The 16,185-nt window shown below is 35.0% G+C and overlaps 1 pseudogene; it reads right to left on the reverse strand.

Moving 5' to 3' along the window:
• Nucleotides 1-15,512: 15,512 nt before the first annotated feature.
• Nucleotides 15,513-15,752, reverse strand: LOC118010908 (annotated as a pseudogene).
• Between the last annotated feature and the right edge of the window lie 433 nt (nucleotides 15,753-16,185).

Here is a 16,185-nt window from a genome sequence, read left to right on the forward strand (position 1 = left end):
GACCTTTCTGGTCCCTTTCCCCAGCAACACACCTACCCCATTCTCTGAGTCCTCCTTACCACTTCCCCCAAAACTGTCTAACTCACAAAGATAGCAGTGATTTAGCAGGCAGTAAGTAGGTACTCAGCCAAGCTTAGCAAAAGATTTTGCTTCTTAGCTTTTAGGCCATGTCTCTGTAGCATGACTAAGTTGGTTCTGGATTGCTTGATTTATTCTTCATTTTTGCCTCGGATATATTAATAGAACAATCAATCAGATCTTGGCAGGGATCAGAATTGGGCATTAGAGAGTCCAGTACAATGAACTGTGCATAGATTTGCCTCTTTTTTTGGGTAAACAAATAGACCTGACCTTGGTTGTGCAGATGTTACAAATAAATGCACTGTATGGCTTTTTATCACACTTACAGTATCCACTTTTCAAAAGCATTAAATGAGAATCTTTTTGCTTTATAATCCTTCTGAAAAAAATGGTACAAAAAGTTATTAAATATGCAGTGTAAAATACACTTAAGCAGGTGGCTCTATCCTCCAGGTGCTTCAGACATTTATTTGGGTTGACAATCATTTAGGCAGCAGCTGGGAAAAGAGATGATCGAGAATGTTATGTTTGTTGCAATTTTGTAAGATTATGAATGTTTTTGAACATACATTTCTGGCTTTTTATTTTTATTTTTACTTATTTATTTTTAAATATTTTATTTATTTATTTGAGAGAGAGAGAGAGCACAAGCAGGGGGAGAGGGACAAGCAGGTTCCCTGCCAAGCAGGGAGCCTGATGCGGGGCTTGATCCCAGGACTCTGGGATCATGACCTGAGCCAAAAGCAGACACTTAATTGACTGAGTCACCCAGGTGCACCAACATTTCTGACTTTTTAAAATGAAAATTATATTGTTTTACAATTGGAAAAGGTGAGGCCTAGACTAAGAAAATAGAATGCTTTGCAAGGAAAAAAAAAACAAAAAACAAAAAACATGTTTTAAGTAACAGTTATTTATTAATTTATGTGGGAATTTAAGAAATAAGATGTTTTAGGGGAGCCTGGGTGGCTCAGTCTGTTAAGTGTTTGACTCTTGATTCCTCTCAGGTCATGACCTCAGGGTGTGGGATTGAGCCCCTCATCTGGCTCTTCGCTCAGGGGGGATTCTACTTGGGATTCTCTCTCTCCCTCTCCCTCTGCTCCTCATCATGATCCCAGTTTTCAAAGTCCATTTGGATCACAGTTTTAAGAAAAGTTATGTATATGCTGTCTGATCAACAGGAACTGAAAAATTTTGTCCAGTTCTATGTTTATTACCATGGATTCTTTCATACTATAGAAACATACATCCCTGAGGAAGCAATGAATGTGGTTGATGATTATCTTGGCCCGTTTACTTTGGGACCATCTTAACTCTTGTCTACTGGATGATGGCTTTGAAAGACATGAAGTTTTGAGGGCATTTGTCAAGAGGGAGTTCTTTAGATAATGATAATATATACCTGGAATAGTCAATCAATTTCCTCTTCAAGAATAAGCTTGATGATCATAATTAACCAAATATTCTTACATTTAACCAGTTCTTCATGGTTTAAAAATATATTGTTGGTGTGAATGAGATATGCCCTATGTGTTTTTTGATCCCTTTTATCAGGACATTACTGCTTATTGCAGTTTCCAAGGACTTTTATCTAGTTGAAAAAATAATGTAAGTCTCTTCTGCCACCATTCTTACAACCAGAGCATCTGCTAAGAGCTTGTGGATTCTGCTCAAGGTTCAAGTTACCTTAATTTCTTTGGAGCTGTAATTGGATATAAAAAAAAAAAAAAACAAAGTGTGGTCTAGAAAGAAATTTGGTGAAAGGTGGGGAAATACTATTAGAAATATTCTTTATCCAAGATATTAATAAAATGTTACTCATCCCTTAAAATTATTGAGTTTTGTATTATATAACTGTGTAGAAAAGATATATGTGACTTGGAAATTATAATGGATGACTTAAAAGTAGTTTTCATGATGTGTTGGCCAGATAAAAAAACCTGCTACAATTTTTAGCATTATTTAATTGCATTTATTTTTCCCTTTTCCAATCCTTTTGCTTACTTCATATTTACCAAAATTTTCTCCTTTTTAACCATTTGTTTCTCATGCAAATTTATTATTAGATTTCCTATTATAAATGTCAAAAAGGACTGGTGAATTTAGAACTTGTGACCCTAAGGTGTTAAAAGAGCATTAAACACTTAGACAAGATCAATCCTGATATCAGAATGGGTAAATGACCTGATCTCTGGGAACTTCTTGTTTATTTGGTTTCTTGAAACAGGTGAACTAATAATACATTCTTCAAAATTACCCTGAGGCATAAAGCTTTACATATATAAGATGCTTTACAAATGTTAATTAATGTTAATACCAGCCATATGGCAAAACTTACTTATGTTTGGATTCAGACTTATGAAGTTTCCTAATAGTTATTTCTAAAATATTACCATCTAATTTTAGAATCTTCTCTGGGATATGTAGCTAGCTAAGGGGATGAGGTAGAACAAGGGTGTGCAAAGGTGATCCTGGTAGTGTCTAAACTTATTAGCTCTGTGAACTTAAGCAAGTTACTTGGCTTCTCTGTGCCATAGTTTATTTGCTTATTTGTTTTGTTTTGTTTTTCATTTGTAAAACTTACTGACTTCATAGGGTTCTTATGAGGATTAAAATAATTCCTGTATTTAAAGCCCTTAGTGCCTGCAACATAGTAAGAGCTCATTGACTATTAGCTAATGTCCCACTATTAAGCATTTTTAAATTCAAACTGCATTTATTGGTCACTTCATAAGTTTAAGAACCTGTAGCAATATCATAGGAATCTTTTAATTAAGACTTTCTAGTTAATACTTGGATATTACAATTCAGCCATTGTTTAAAGCACATAATTGTTGCTTTGTCTTCTGGCAATAACATTTTGTCCTCATTCAATTAAATCTAGAGTTCAAAGTGTTCAGTTCTCGGGTTGGCTAATTTAATCTTAAGATTTAGTGCCAAGACAATTACTGCTTTCTGCATTTCTGATTAGCTGTAGTTTATATCTACCTATTTTGAAATATAATAACAATTATTTTAGGGAAAAACAACATGAATCCTCCATCAAAGAAGGAGAAACAGACAAGTAGCTGGTTCTTAGCTGAGGAATAAATGAAGTTACCTGTTGACATAGAATCTTCCAGGACCTAACTTGATCCAAACGTTCCAAAGATCATACTTAGGGTGCATGGGTCTCTACTTAAATTCAGAAAGTTAGTATTGAACGGGGCCTTATGCAGTGGTAGCACGGCTGCCCACACTTAGATAAGTTTCTGGCTTTCCTAAGATCACACAGTTGGTAATGGAAGTGAAACCAGAAAGCAGCTCTCTTGATTGTCTGGACAAAAGTGTTCACTGCCCTGAGTGCCACCTGTTTTGCAAGCAAGATACAGAGATGTTTAATAAGAACTTGTGGACTTAAATTCAGGACTCTTTCCACTATTTATGGATATCTGTAACTTTAATATTAATCCAGGCTCCGATATTAATATAAATTAATATTAGCCTGAAAAAAATGTTACCCTTGGTTAGTGATCTCTAGAAGAGAATTAAATAAATATTGTTGTATCCTGGCTTAGATTCTGAGTGCCTTTGTCCCAGTCACTTGTTCATTTGGGTCCTGTTTCCATGTGATACGTCCTTCTGTAGGGTAACTCAGATGACTAGTTACTGGGTAACTTCCATGTGCCCATCATTCCCAGTAGCTGGAATTCCATCTTGTTCCCTTTGCCCTTCCTGTGACTTGACACCCTGCCAAGTTTCTTCAGTAATGCAATTTTCTGGGCACTTTCTTTCCCAGTGACTGGGATTCACTCTTGATAGTTTTGCTGGGTGTACCTTCTTGTCTATTCTGGTCCTTTTCCATTATCTTCTCACTTGACTCTCCTTTGATCACCTTCCTCCCCTTCTGCTGTGAAAGATAATCTGCATTTTTTACTTGATTGGGAACATTTGCTAACAGTCCTCTGCCTATGCCTTCACCAGATTCTTTAGTTGTCCTGTAAGTCCTCATTGCTTTAGAGCATCATGATCTAAGACCTCTTTCACATAAATAATTTTTAAATAATTATCTATGAACTGAGGAAAAAGAAAAACTGACGCTAAAGAATCATCCAAAGAAATGGAGATTGGGTTTGAGTAAACATATGAAAAGTACAGTTTATGTTGTAAAGGGAACATTTCATCCTTTCTAGAGTTGAGGAAGAATAACTGCATGTGGATAAAGAATAGTGAGGTGGTGGTTACCCTTCTTACCCTAGTTGCTGTAGCTGGTATTGTCCATACTGGGTCAGCTCTCTCTCTAGCTCTGAAAAACTTGAACCTCTACTGGTAGGACTGACTACACCAGTCCATGAGTTCACTTCTAAGCATTCTCATAGCTGAGACTTATTCTCTATCCATCACATACCATCTGATTCAGAGAGTAGGCTGTCAATCACAACATTGACTGGGAACCCTCTATGACTTGGAACGGTGCCTGTTCTGTAGTCCGTGGCTGATGCACGGTCTAATTTGTAAGGTTATTGTGATGGTTTATTGAATGAACATTTGAAGCCCTTAGATCTAGGCCTGGCACCTGATGAATTCTCAATAAATATTAATTATGATAAATATTAATTTGTGGGACAAAAATACCTAGTGGAAATTAATTTTTTCAATAATTATTGGTTTAAGAAGCAATGTTTTTCATTGAATCAACCTTAACAGTCAATAGAGAACATGTATACAGCTTTTTTTTTTTTTTTTTGCACTATGCCCAAGGATTTGCCCCCATTTCATAAACAGAATAAAGTAATCATGTGCTTGGGAGGGTGTGGGGAGATAGGGCCCAGTGTGTTATGACCTTAGGTGTTGCAGATTCAAGCAATAATGTTGGCAGCAGAAGTCACTGGTGCTAAGGTAAATCGTTCCTAGCCAGTCTCATCATGCACTTTGTTAAACAGCAGTTGAAGCAAGAAAATTCTAGGCAAAGACAAGAGGGCTAGTGAAAGCCTAGGTGGACAGCCAGGAGAGAAACAGAAGGAGAAAAAGCCAGGGATTATCAAAAACTTGCCAAATAAAAGGGGAGTAAATGTTAATAAAATGGAGGAGTCTTGATCAACAGTTGGAAGAGTCAAAGGAAAAATTATTAGTTCTCAAACTAGTGAAATCTCTTAGATGTCTGTAGAAAAGGTAAGTTAACATTGCACTCATTGATTCTGCCCTTTTGGGAAGTAATCAAGGTAGCATCAACCAGCAGTGGATCTTCCTCCTTATGTCTTTATGGCCAGCCAGATTTTTCTTGAGGTCTGTGATGGTTACTTTTATGTGTCAACTTGACTGGACTAAGGGATGCCCAGATAGCTGGTAAAATATTATTTCTGGGTATGTCTGTGAGGGTATCTCTGGAAGAGATTAATTAGCATTTGATTTAGTAGACTGAGTAAAGAAGATCACCCTCACCAATGCAAGTAGGCATTGTCTAATCTTTTGAAGGCCAAAGAGAAAAAAAGGCAGAGAAAGGGCAAATTCACTCTCTCAGCTTATGCTGAGACACACATCTTTTCCTGCCTTTGGACATCAGGCTTTCAGATTCAGACTGGGATCTATAACATTGGCCCCAAGATGCTCAGTCCTTTGGCCTCAGATTGAATTATTGCCCTGGCTTTCCTGGTCCTCCAACTTTCAGATGGTAGATCATGGGACTTCTTGGCCTCCATAACCGTGTGAGCCAACTCCTATAATAAATCCCCTCTTATAACTATGTATATATATCCAGTGGGTTCTGTTTTCTCTGGAGAGCCCTGGTAAAGGCCATGGCATAAGAGTTATGTGTGAGATGGATTACAACTGGAGAGATATTCAAAGCAGCTTTTACAGCTGTACAATGGACATTATTGCAAGAATAGAGAGAAGAGGTCAGTGTTTAAATTTTTCTGAAAAAGAATCAACAGATCTAGAGATTGATTATGTTTGTGAATGAAGGAGAGGAAGGAATTAATTATTACATGAAAGGTGGTGTAATGAAAATGATGTGATGTGAAAGGATTGGATGGATTCAGTCTGGAGAAAAGCAACCTGACTCACAAAAACTCCTCCTTCAAGACAGTTGCAACTTCTTTCACCACTAGCGCCCCATGGAGGAGGATAAACCAAAGCCATGCAAAATTTATAATGCATCATGTATGTAGAAGGGAGATAGCACCTAATGGAAAGTTCTTCAAGCGTACTTTGTTGCAGAATTTTTTTCCCTCATTGTAATGAGCTCATTTTTCTCTATTTTGCTTACAGCATATACAAGCAAATATGGATCTATGGACAGTATTCTTTAAAATACTCATGTCTTCTCCTGTCACATCTTGTGTTGTAAACAAATTGTTATTAAGTTGCAGGGAACATACATAAATAACAACTTTGAGAGGAATCAGGAAGTTAGTGAATAATACTAGAAGCCTATTTGAAGTAACTAGAATTATGGAACAAGAATCCATATTTGCCACACAATAAGAAGCCATAAAATAATACTTCACATTTATTGGGTTGAACATTTTGATTAGGGCTTGTTCTATAACTGCCAAAAAAAAAAAAAAAAAGACAGCATTAAAATCTTCTCATGGATAAGTGGAATACCTATGTAATCAATCAATAGCAATTTACTGAGTGTCCATAATATGCTCACCATTAGGCACTAGATATGGCAAAGACTGTTGCATTACCCTATATCTACGTTTCCCTATTTTTTTTTTTTTACAGAGACCTAGTATCGATCAGAGTGACCCTTTTATGACATCTGTAATTCATCTGTCAAAAACATGCAATGCCTTCCACATTTTTATTCAGAGGAAAAGACAAAGTTCTTACATAGGCCTCTAAGAACTCCTACATGATCTCAACACTTTTTACTTCTTCAGCTCTGTCTCCTGACCTTCTCCTCCCTCAATATGCCCTGATACCTCTGTTGGCCTCCTTGCTTTTTCAAACATGTCTCGTATTATTCCAATGCAGGGATTTTGTCCTGGCTACTCCCTCTCTCTGAAATGCACTTTCCATGCATATTGACAAAGCTAATTTCTTCCCCTTTGATAAGCCTTTGCTTAAATGTCATCTTCTCAACAAGAGCCACCCTGACCACCATTATTTCTCTTTCTCTCTCTCTTTCTTTAAAACACCTTATTGGTGTATGATTGTCATACAAAAAAGGTGTACAGTATTTAATGTGTACAATTTGATGAGATTGGAGATAAGTATATATCCATGAAACCATGACCACAAACTATAACATTAATATATCCATCACCTCCAAAACTTTTTCCCTATCCTCTTTATTATTCTCACTCTTTTTAGTTATTATTATTATAAGGACACTTAAGATCTACCCTCTTATGATGGACTCTGAAAAACAAACAGGGTTCTAGAGGGGAGGGAGGTGGGAGGATGGGTTAGCCTGGTGGTGGGTATTGAGGAGGGCACATTCTGCATGGAGCACTGGGTGTTATGCACAAACAATGAATCATGGAACACTTCATCTAAAATTAATGATGTAATGTATGGGGATTAACATAAGAATAAAAAAAAAAGATCTACCCTCTTGGCAAATTTTTAAGTATCTAATACAGTGTCGTTAACTATAGGCAATATGCAAATAGTAAATCTCTAGGACTTATTCAACTTGCATAACTACAATTTTATACCATTTCTCTCTCTGAGCAGCCCCCCACCAACAATAATTCTATTCTATGCTTCTATGAGTTTGAGTATTTTAGAATCTTTATAAATGGTATCATATAGTATTTGCCCTGTGACTGACTTACTTTACTTGCATAATGTCCTCCAGATTCATCTATGTTGTTGCATATGGAGAATTCCCTTCTTTTTTAGGGCTGAATAAGATTCCATCATATATATACACACCATATTTTTTTTTGTTCATTTGTCGGTTGATGGACACTTAGGTTGTTTCTATATATTGGCTATTGTGAATAGTGCTTCAATGAAAGTGGGAATGTAGATATTCCTTCAAGATCCTGGGAATTGCTAGATCTTATGGTAGTTCTATTTTTTAATATTTTGAGGACTGCCATACAGTTTTTCATAGAAGTTGTACCAGTTTACATCCCCACAGTTGCTCCCTTCCTCCACATCCTTGCCAACAATTTTTATCTTTTATTTTCTTGGAAATAGCCATTCTAACATGTGTGAGGTGATAATCTGATTGTGGTTTTGCTTTGCATTTTCCTTTTGACTAGTGATTTTGAGTGCCTTTTTATATACCTGTATATCTTTTTGGAGAAATGTTTACTTAGGTCCTTTTACTATTTTTTAGTGGGGTTATTTATTTTTTGAATTTTGAGTTCCTTATATATTTTGGATATTAACCCTTTATCTGATATATGGTTTGCAAATACTTGCTCCCATTCCATAGGTTGCCTATTCATTTTGTCAAGTGTTTCCTTTGTTAAGCAGACATGTTTTTGTTTGTTTCTTTCTTTCTCTGATGTTGTCCCATTTGCCTATTTGTGCTTCAGTTGCCTGTACTTTTGATATTATATTCAAGAAATCATTGCCAAGACTAATATCAAGAGACTCTCCCCCCTATGATTTCTTTTAGTAGTTTTATGGTTACAAGTCTTATGTTTAAGTATTTAATCTTTTTTATTTTTTTTGAGTTAGTTTTTGTGTATTGTGTAAGATAAGGGTCCAATTTCATTCTTCTGCATATGGGAGAACAGTTTTACAACACCATTTATTAGACTATCCTTTCTTCATTGTGTATTTTGGCACCCTTGTCAAAGATTAGTTGACCATATATGCATCAGTTTAAAATACTGGACCCTCTATTATGTTCCATCAGTCTATGTATCTGCTTTTGTGCCAGCACCACTCTTTTTTAATTACTATAACTTTGCAATATAGCTTGAAATCAAAGAGTGTAATTCCTCTAGCTTTGTTCTTCTTGCTCAAAATTGCTTTGGCTAGTCAGGATCTTTTGTGGTTCTATATAAATTTTAGGATTTATATGAAAATCCTAAAACGTATGAAAAATACCCTTGTGATTTTGACAGGGATTGCATTAAATCTATAGATGGCTTTGAGTAGTAGGGACATTTTAACAATATTATTTTTTCAAACTCATGAACATGAAATGTCTTTCCATTTATTTGTGTCTGCTTTAATTCTTTCTTCAGTGCTTTATGGTTTTCAGTGTACAAGTCATTTACCTCCTTGGTTAAGTTTATTCCTAAGTATTTCATTCTTTTTGATGATATTGTAAATTGAATTGTTTTCTTAATTTCTTTTTTAGATAATTAGTTTGTTGTTGGTATATAAAAATACAACTTATTCTTGAATGTTAATTCATGTCCTGCAACTTCATTAAATTCATTTATTATTACTGCTTTTTTTGTGGAGTCCTATTAGAAGGTGGAGGAGGGATAGTAATGTATCCTGCAAACTGAGAAGACATTTTGAGACCAAAAAGCAAAGCAAGCCACTTCATATTGTTTACACAGAGTTTTATTCAGGATAACTTACTGATGGGAAGGGGGGTACGTGGATGATGATACAGGCACTGATCAGCTATTCTCTGCCAAGTCTGGACCTCAATCCACAGATTTTAGAGTGAGGGGAAGTGCAGAGGTCATTATGATGAGGTCAAAGGGTTTAACATTTAACAGACATCATGGGTCCCACTGTTCATCAGGCAGGAAGGAGGGGAAGAAACTTTGTTATCTCTACTAGTTATCTAAAAAAAACCCAAAAAACCAAAAAAAAAAAAACCCCAAAAACAACTTTAGGGAGAATCAGAACAAGCTCCACAAAATGATGTTGAATTCAGTTTGCTAAGATTTTGTTTAGAATTTTTATACCCATGTTCATCAGGGATATTTTCCTATAGTTTTCTTGTGTCATCTTTGGCTTTGGTATAAGGATAATACTGGTCTTATAAAATGAGTTTGGGAGTGTTTCCTCCTCTGTTTTTGGAAGAGTATAAAAAAGATTGGTATTAATTTTTTTAAATTTTATTTTATTATGTTATGTTAGTCACCATATAATACATCATTAGTTTTTTTGTCTGTTTTTGTTTTTGTTTTTGTTTTTTTGTTTGTTTTGGTGCAAAATGGTGGTTTATTTTTTTTTTTTTAAAGATTTTATTTATTTATTTATTTGAGAGAGAGAGAGAGAGAAACAGCATGAGAGGGGAGAGGGTCAGAGGGAGAAGCAGGCTCCCCACTGAGCCGGGAGCCCGATGTGGGACTCGATCCCAGGACTCCAGGATCATGACCTGAGCCGAAGGCAGTCGCTTAACCAACTGAGCCACCCAGGCGCCCAAAAATGGTGGTTTATTAAAGCATGGGGACAGGACCTGTGCCCTCCTTAATACCCATCACCCGGCAAACCCATCTCCCCTCCCCCCTCCCCTCTAAAACCCTCAGTTTGTTTCTCAGAATCCATAGTCTCTGATGGGGTATTAATTTTTTTTTTAATGTTTATAGAATTTACCTATGAAGTCATATGGTCCTGGGCTTTTCTTTGTTTTTTGTTGGGAGATTTTTGGTTACTGATTCAATTTCCTTATTTATTATTGCTCTGTTCAGGCTTTCTATTTCTTCTTGATTCAGTCTTGGTATGTTATATATTTTTAGGAATTTATCCATTTCATAGGTTGTCCAATATTTGGTATTAATTGTTAATAACATTTCCTTATGATCTTTTTTATTTCTGTAGCATCCATTGTAATATGTCTCCTTTCATTTCTAATTTTATTTATTTAAGTCTTTGCTCTCTCTCTCTAACCAAGAATTTTCTTGGTTAGTTTGGTTAAAAGTTTGTTGATTTTGTTTTTCTAATGTTTTTCTATACTCAAATTTCTGCTCTGATCTTATATTTTTTCTTCTGTTAACTTTGGGTATAGTCTTTTTTATAGTTCTTTGAGTTATAGAGTTAGGTAGTGTCTATGAGATTTTTCTTTTTAATGTAGGTACTTGTAAATTTGCCTCTTAGTGCTGATTTTGCTGTACTCCATAAGTTTTGGTATGTTGTATTTTCATTTGTCTTAACTATTTTCTAATCTTCCTTTCGATTTCTTTTTCAAAACAATGGTTGTCTAAGAGTGTGTTGTTTAATTTCCATGTATTTGTGAAGTTTTTCATTTTTATTTGTTATTATTTTTGTTTTTAATACATGTGGGTAGGAAAGATACTGAGAATAATTTCAAATATTCTTAATGGTTTAAGGCTTTCTTTGTAAACTAACATATGAGTTATCCTGGAGAATGTTCCATTTGCACAAGAGAAGAATGTGTTTTCTGCAGCTTTGGGGTAAAATATTCTTTATATGTCTTTTAAGTTCAGTTAGTCTATAGTGCTGTTCCAGTCTATTTTTTTTTTTTAATTGATTTTCTGTCTGGATGATCTGTTCATTATCGACACGAGGGTATTGAAGACTCCTATTATTATTGTATCTTCTATTTCTCCCTTCAGATCTGTCAATAATTTGCATATATATGTTAGATGCTCTGGTTTTAGATATATTTATAATTATTATGCCTTCTTGTTGAATTTATTCTTTAATGATTTTGATTTTGTAGTGATGTTCTTTGTCTCTTATGACAGGTTTTGACTTAAGTCCTATTCTGTCTCATATAAATATAGGAATCCTTGGGTTTTTTTGGTTACTATTTCTAAGGATGAACTTTTCCCCATCCCTTCGCTTGAAGTCTGTGTGTGTTCTTAAATCTAAAGTGACTCTTGTAGACAACATACAGTTGGATATTATCTTTTTAATTCATTCAATCATGCTATTATCTTTTGATTGGTGAGTTGAGTGTATATACATGTAATTATTGGGTAGGTAAGGACTTACTGTTTCCTTAATTGTGTTCTGTCTTGTAGTTCTTTTGTTATTCCCTTCCTCTCTTGCTGTTTTCCTTTGTAATTTGGTATTTATTTGTAGGGATACACATTAATTATCCTTTATTTATCTTTTTTTCTCTACTATAGTTTTTTCCTTGAACTTACAATGGGGTTTGCATAAAAATTTTTGTAGTTATAACTGTCTGTCTTATGCTGGTAACAACTTAACTTTGATCACATACAAAACCCTACACTTTTCTTTTACTATGTTAATTTTTCTAAAATAGAGGCAGTCTTGTCATCTATAGTACCAGTCTTTCCTCATTCATATTTTATATTCAATTTTTCAACTAACCTGCTTATTTTACTTTTGTAATAACTCTCACTTTCCCACTCTTTCAATTTCCATTGCTACTTCCTGAATTGTCTGCCCCCATTCATGATGATGAATTATATTTACTAAAATAGAAATCTGTATTATGTCACTCCATGTTTCATTTTTATTTACTTTTAACCTATAGAATAAAGTACAAACTACTTGTCATTAAATTCAATGCCCTTTGAAATCTGTTTCCATCCTACCTTTTAATAGTAATTCTTTAAATCTAACCCACATTCTCATGTACTGTAAACATTCACACAGCTATAAATTTTTGCCCATGTATGCCATGAATTTTCTTCAATATTGCCTTTTCAATCTCTGCCTTTTAACTGAAAATAGTTCTCTTGTCTGTAAAGCTCCTGTTTATTTACATTAACCAGGACATACAGGTTATGCTGCAGTAGCATGCAAGCCCTAAATTGGTGGTTTAATATAATGAAACAGTGATAGTCAAAGTATGGTCTATGGACACCTAGGATTACCTGAGAATCTTGGTGTATTGGTAAGGACCAAATTGGTTCCAAAATAATGGTAAAATGGTATTGCTTCTTAACCTTATTGACATTTGCATTGATGATGCAACAATGTGGATAAAGATATTGGCATCCGGCGCCTGGGTGGCTCAGTTGGTTAAGCGACTGCCTTCGGCTCAGGTCATGATCCTGGAGTCCCGGGATCGAGTCCCGCATTGGACTCCCTGCTCGGCAGGGAGTCTGCTTCTCCCTCTGGCCCTCCCCTCTCATGCTCTCTCTCTCTCTCTCATTCTCTCTCAAATAAATAAATAAAATCTTTTAAAAAATAAAGATATTGGCATCAAATTGAGTTCCTAGTAGACATTATATTTTTCATAGCACTTTGCTGGCAAGAGGGAAAAAAAGGGCAGTTTCACTTAAAGATGTTCTTGATTTAGCAGTAAAGTGATCGATTGTATTAAATTTTGACCCTTAAGTACATGTCTTTTTAATATACTGTGTGACACAATGGGAAGTATGCATGAAGCACTTCCACTGCAAGCTCAAGTATGATGGTTGTTTCTAGGAAAAGCACTTGTACAATTGTTTGAATTGTGAGCTGAATTAAGCACATTTTTCATGGAGCACCATTTTTTACTTGAGTGAATTATTGACAGAAAAAAACTATGCTTGCTTAAAATTGGGTATTAGGAAGACATTTTCTAAAATAAATTAATGAAGTGAGACTTTTAATGCATGGAAGAAAAAAACTTACAGCTATTATGACCAATGATATAGTTCAAGATTTCAAGTGAAAGAATTTTGGAAATCATGTCTTCCATAGTGAACTTGAAAGCTCCCTAGTAGGTAACAATTTTGCAATTGAGGTTGGTGGTGATATTAACAATTATTATTTTAAAATATTAAATAAAAAAAATGTCAAAAGCTGGAAGATCTGACTAACTCAGTAAACCCAATTTTTTTTCAGGTGACCAATGCATGATATTACAAAATTATGTTTTGGGAAACAATCCATTCAATTGCAAGACAGATAAAAGATTTTAACATAGCAGTATAGAAGTTAATTAATATGGCTTTAGATTTCTTACTACAACTAATCTCTGAGAAACTATAACTCATTGAGTATTTTGGTTTAATATCAAATAATAAGATTCACAATTATCTGAAAAGCCTTAGAACACTCCTCTTTTTTCCAACTACATGTGCGAAGGCAGATTTCCTTTATATACTTTTATTAAAACAACATAGCTGAACTGATTGAATCCAGAAACAGATAAGAAAATTTAGTTTTGTTCTATTAAAGCAGATATAAAGAAGTTGTAAAAATGTAAATAGGGGCACCTGGGTGGCTCAGTCATTAAGTGTCTGCCTTCGGCTCAGGTCATGATCCCAGCATCCTGGGATTGAGCCCCGCATTGGGCTCCCTGCTTGGCTGGGAGTCTGCCTCTCCCTCTCCCACTCCCCCTGCTTGTGTTCCCTCTCTCCCTGTGTCTCTCTGTCAAATAAATAATAAAAATCTTTAAAAAAATAAATAAAAATGTAAATGTATGCAACTCTTCTCACTAATTTTGTTTTTTGGACTATATATGTATTTTACATAAAATATGTTATTTATATTATAAATTAAAAGTTTAAAATTTAATAAATTTCTGCTTTAACTCAAAATACAATAATTATTGATAGGTAAAACACACATAAACAAAAGCTCTTTGGAGTTCTCCACAGTTTTAAGAGAGCAAAAGTGTTCTGAGAGCAACATGTTTCAGAACTATTTCCATAGACATTTCTTCCTCATTCAAATGACATATCTGATGCAAGAAGATAAAAGACCAAATTGATGTTCAGTGACCCAGGATGACAGAGATTCTACTCTTTTGTATTTGTGTACTCTGTTAATTGTAAATCCTATTAATAGCAGCAAGAAAGCAGATATATGACACACATAGCAGCATGCTAAATTCTGTTCAGTGGTTTAAAAATATCTAGAGACAGGGAAAGCCAATGAGGGAAGATGACATTAGGGAGTTTTAAGCAGGAAGTGGCATTTGAATTGGATCTACAATGAGTGGCTTCATATGGACAGGTTGATGGTGGTACAGGAAGAGTATTGACCGAAATCTAAACAACATTAAATGAGTCATGCGAGATTTGTCACAAGTTGCCTTCATGGTCATGAGGAACTGATCCCAACTTTAATGGAAGGTCTACATTGGCTTATAGAGGGAGAATATATTTGGAAACCCATTTAAGATTTGATTGTAATGGATTTTTAAAATGAAGCCAAACAGTTTAGATTTGATTTACTAAATGCAAGGGGTTTCATTTGGGGGAGGCGTGTGATGATTGTAGCATTTGAAGAAATATAAATTGGTGTTAAATGGTGCATAGGATGGTTAATTGGATGTAGCTGAGGCTAAAATCAGAAAAGCCAGCTAAGGATTCTTGAACTGATTGTAAGCATTAGCAGTATGGATTTGTGATTGGGGGACAAGGGAGGGGGATAGAAAAGATTAGGAGAGGACGCATATAAGATAGAATTTGAGGGAAAAATAAATCAGTTTTATTGACTGACCGAATATTGGTAATGAGATATTTGCCTGTTACTAGATATCCTTTAGTACATATTCTTCTGTGGGGCTTTTCTTGACTCTTCAGCCATTCCTTTACTGAGAAAGCATTCATCCCAGCACAATGTGCCCATAGGAAGTGTCACTCCTAATTTGTATCATAATTTTTTCCTTACATGCGTATTTTGATAGGTGAATTTCAAAAGTCTTCTTTCTCTCTTGAGAGAGAGTTTTCTCTCGTCTGCATAGACTTCTTCTCATTAGCTGCCTTCTGCTTTTATTGCATTATCTCAGAGTCCCTCTGCTTTCTCTGAGAGGTGGTCAAGCTATCCTCTTTTCTTTTTCCCTTGCTAAATTCCTGGGATTTCTTCATGTTTTTCTGGTGGGCAAGTTCTCACTGATTTCCTCGGGAAATTAAGATAATTAAGATAATTTCCATGTACCACTGTAGCCTAACACAATGGTTGACATGTAACTAGTGTTTAATAAATATTTGTTGAGTCCATGGTAGTATTGTATAATCAATGTTTCAACTCAAGAAGAATGATTTATTCATTCATCTAATGTTCAGAAATATGTGGATGAATGGTATTAAATAAAGAATAGAAAAGTATGTTGGTCAAAGTTTTCATTTGCAATGTCAACCTACTAAATTTTAAAGGCAGAGCTGGGTTATACATAGTGTCTGATACACAGTATAACATTCTTCTTCCCTTTCTATATTATTTAATAGCATGACATATGTTCCTAGAAAATATCATACTGTAAGTCAATGTGAAAAACTCTATCAGACAAAATGATGGTGAAAAAAATGTAAAGCAAGATATAAACCTTCACTTAGCACCAGACATTTGCTAGATACTTTTCTAACT

This window comes from Mirounga leonina, unplaced genomic scaffold (genome assembly GCF_011800145.1).
Source record: "Mirounga leonina isolate KUSES-001 unplaced genomic scaffold, KU_Mleo_1.0 Mir_129, whole genome shotgun sequence".
In the NCBI taxonomy this organism is placed as follows: domain Eukaryota; kingdom Metazoa; phylum Chordata; class Mammalia; order Carnivora; family Phocidae; genus Mirounga; species Mirounga leonina.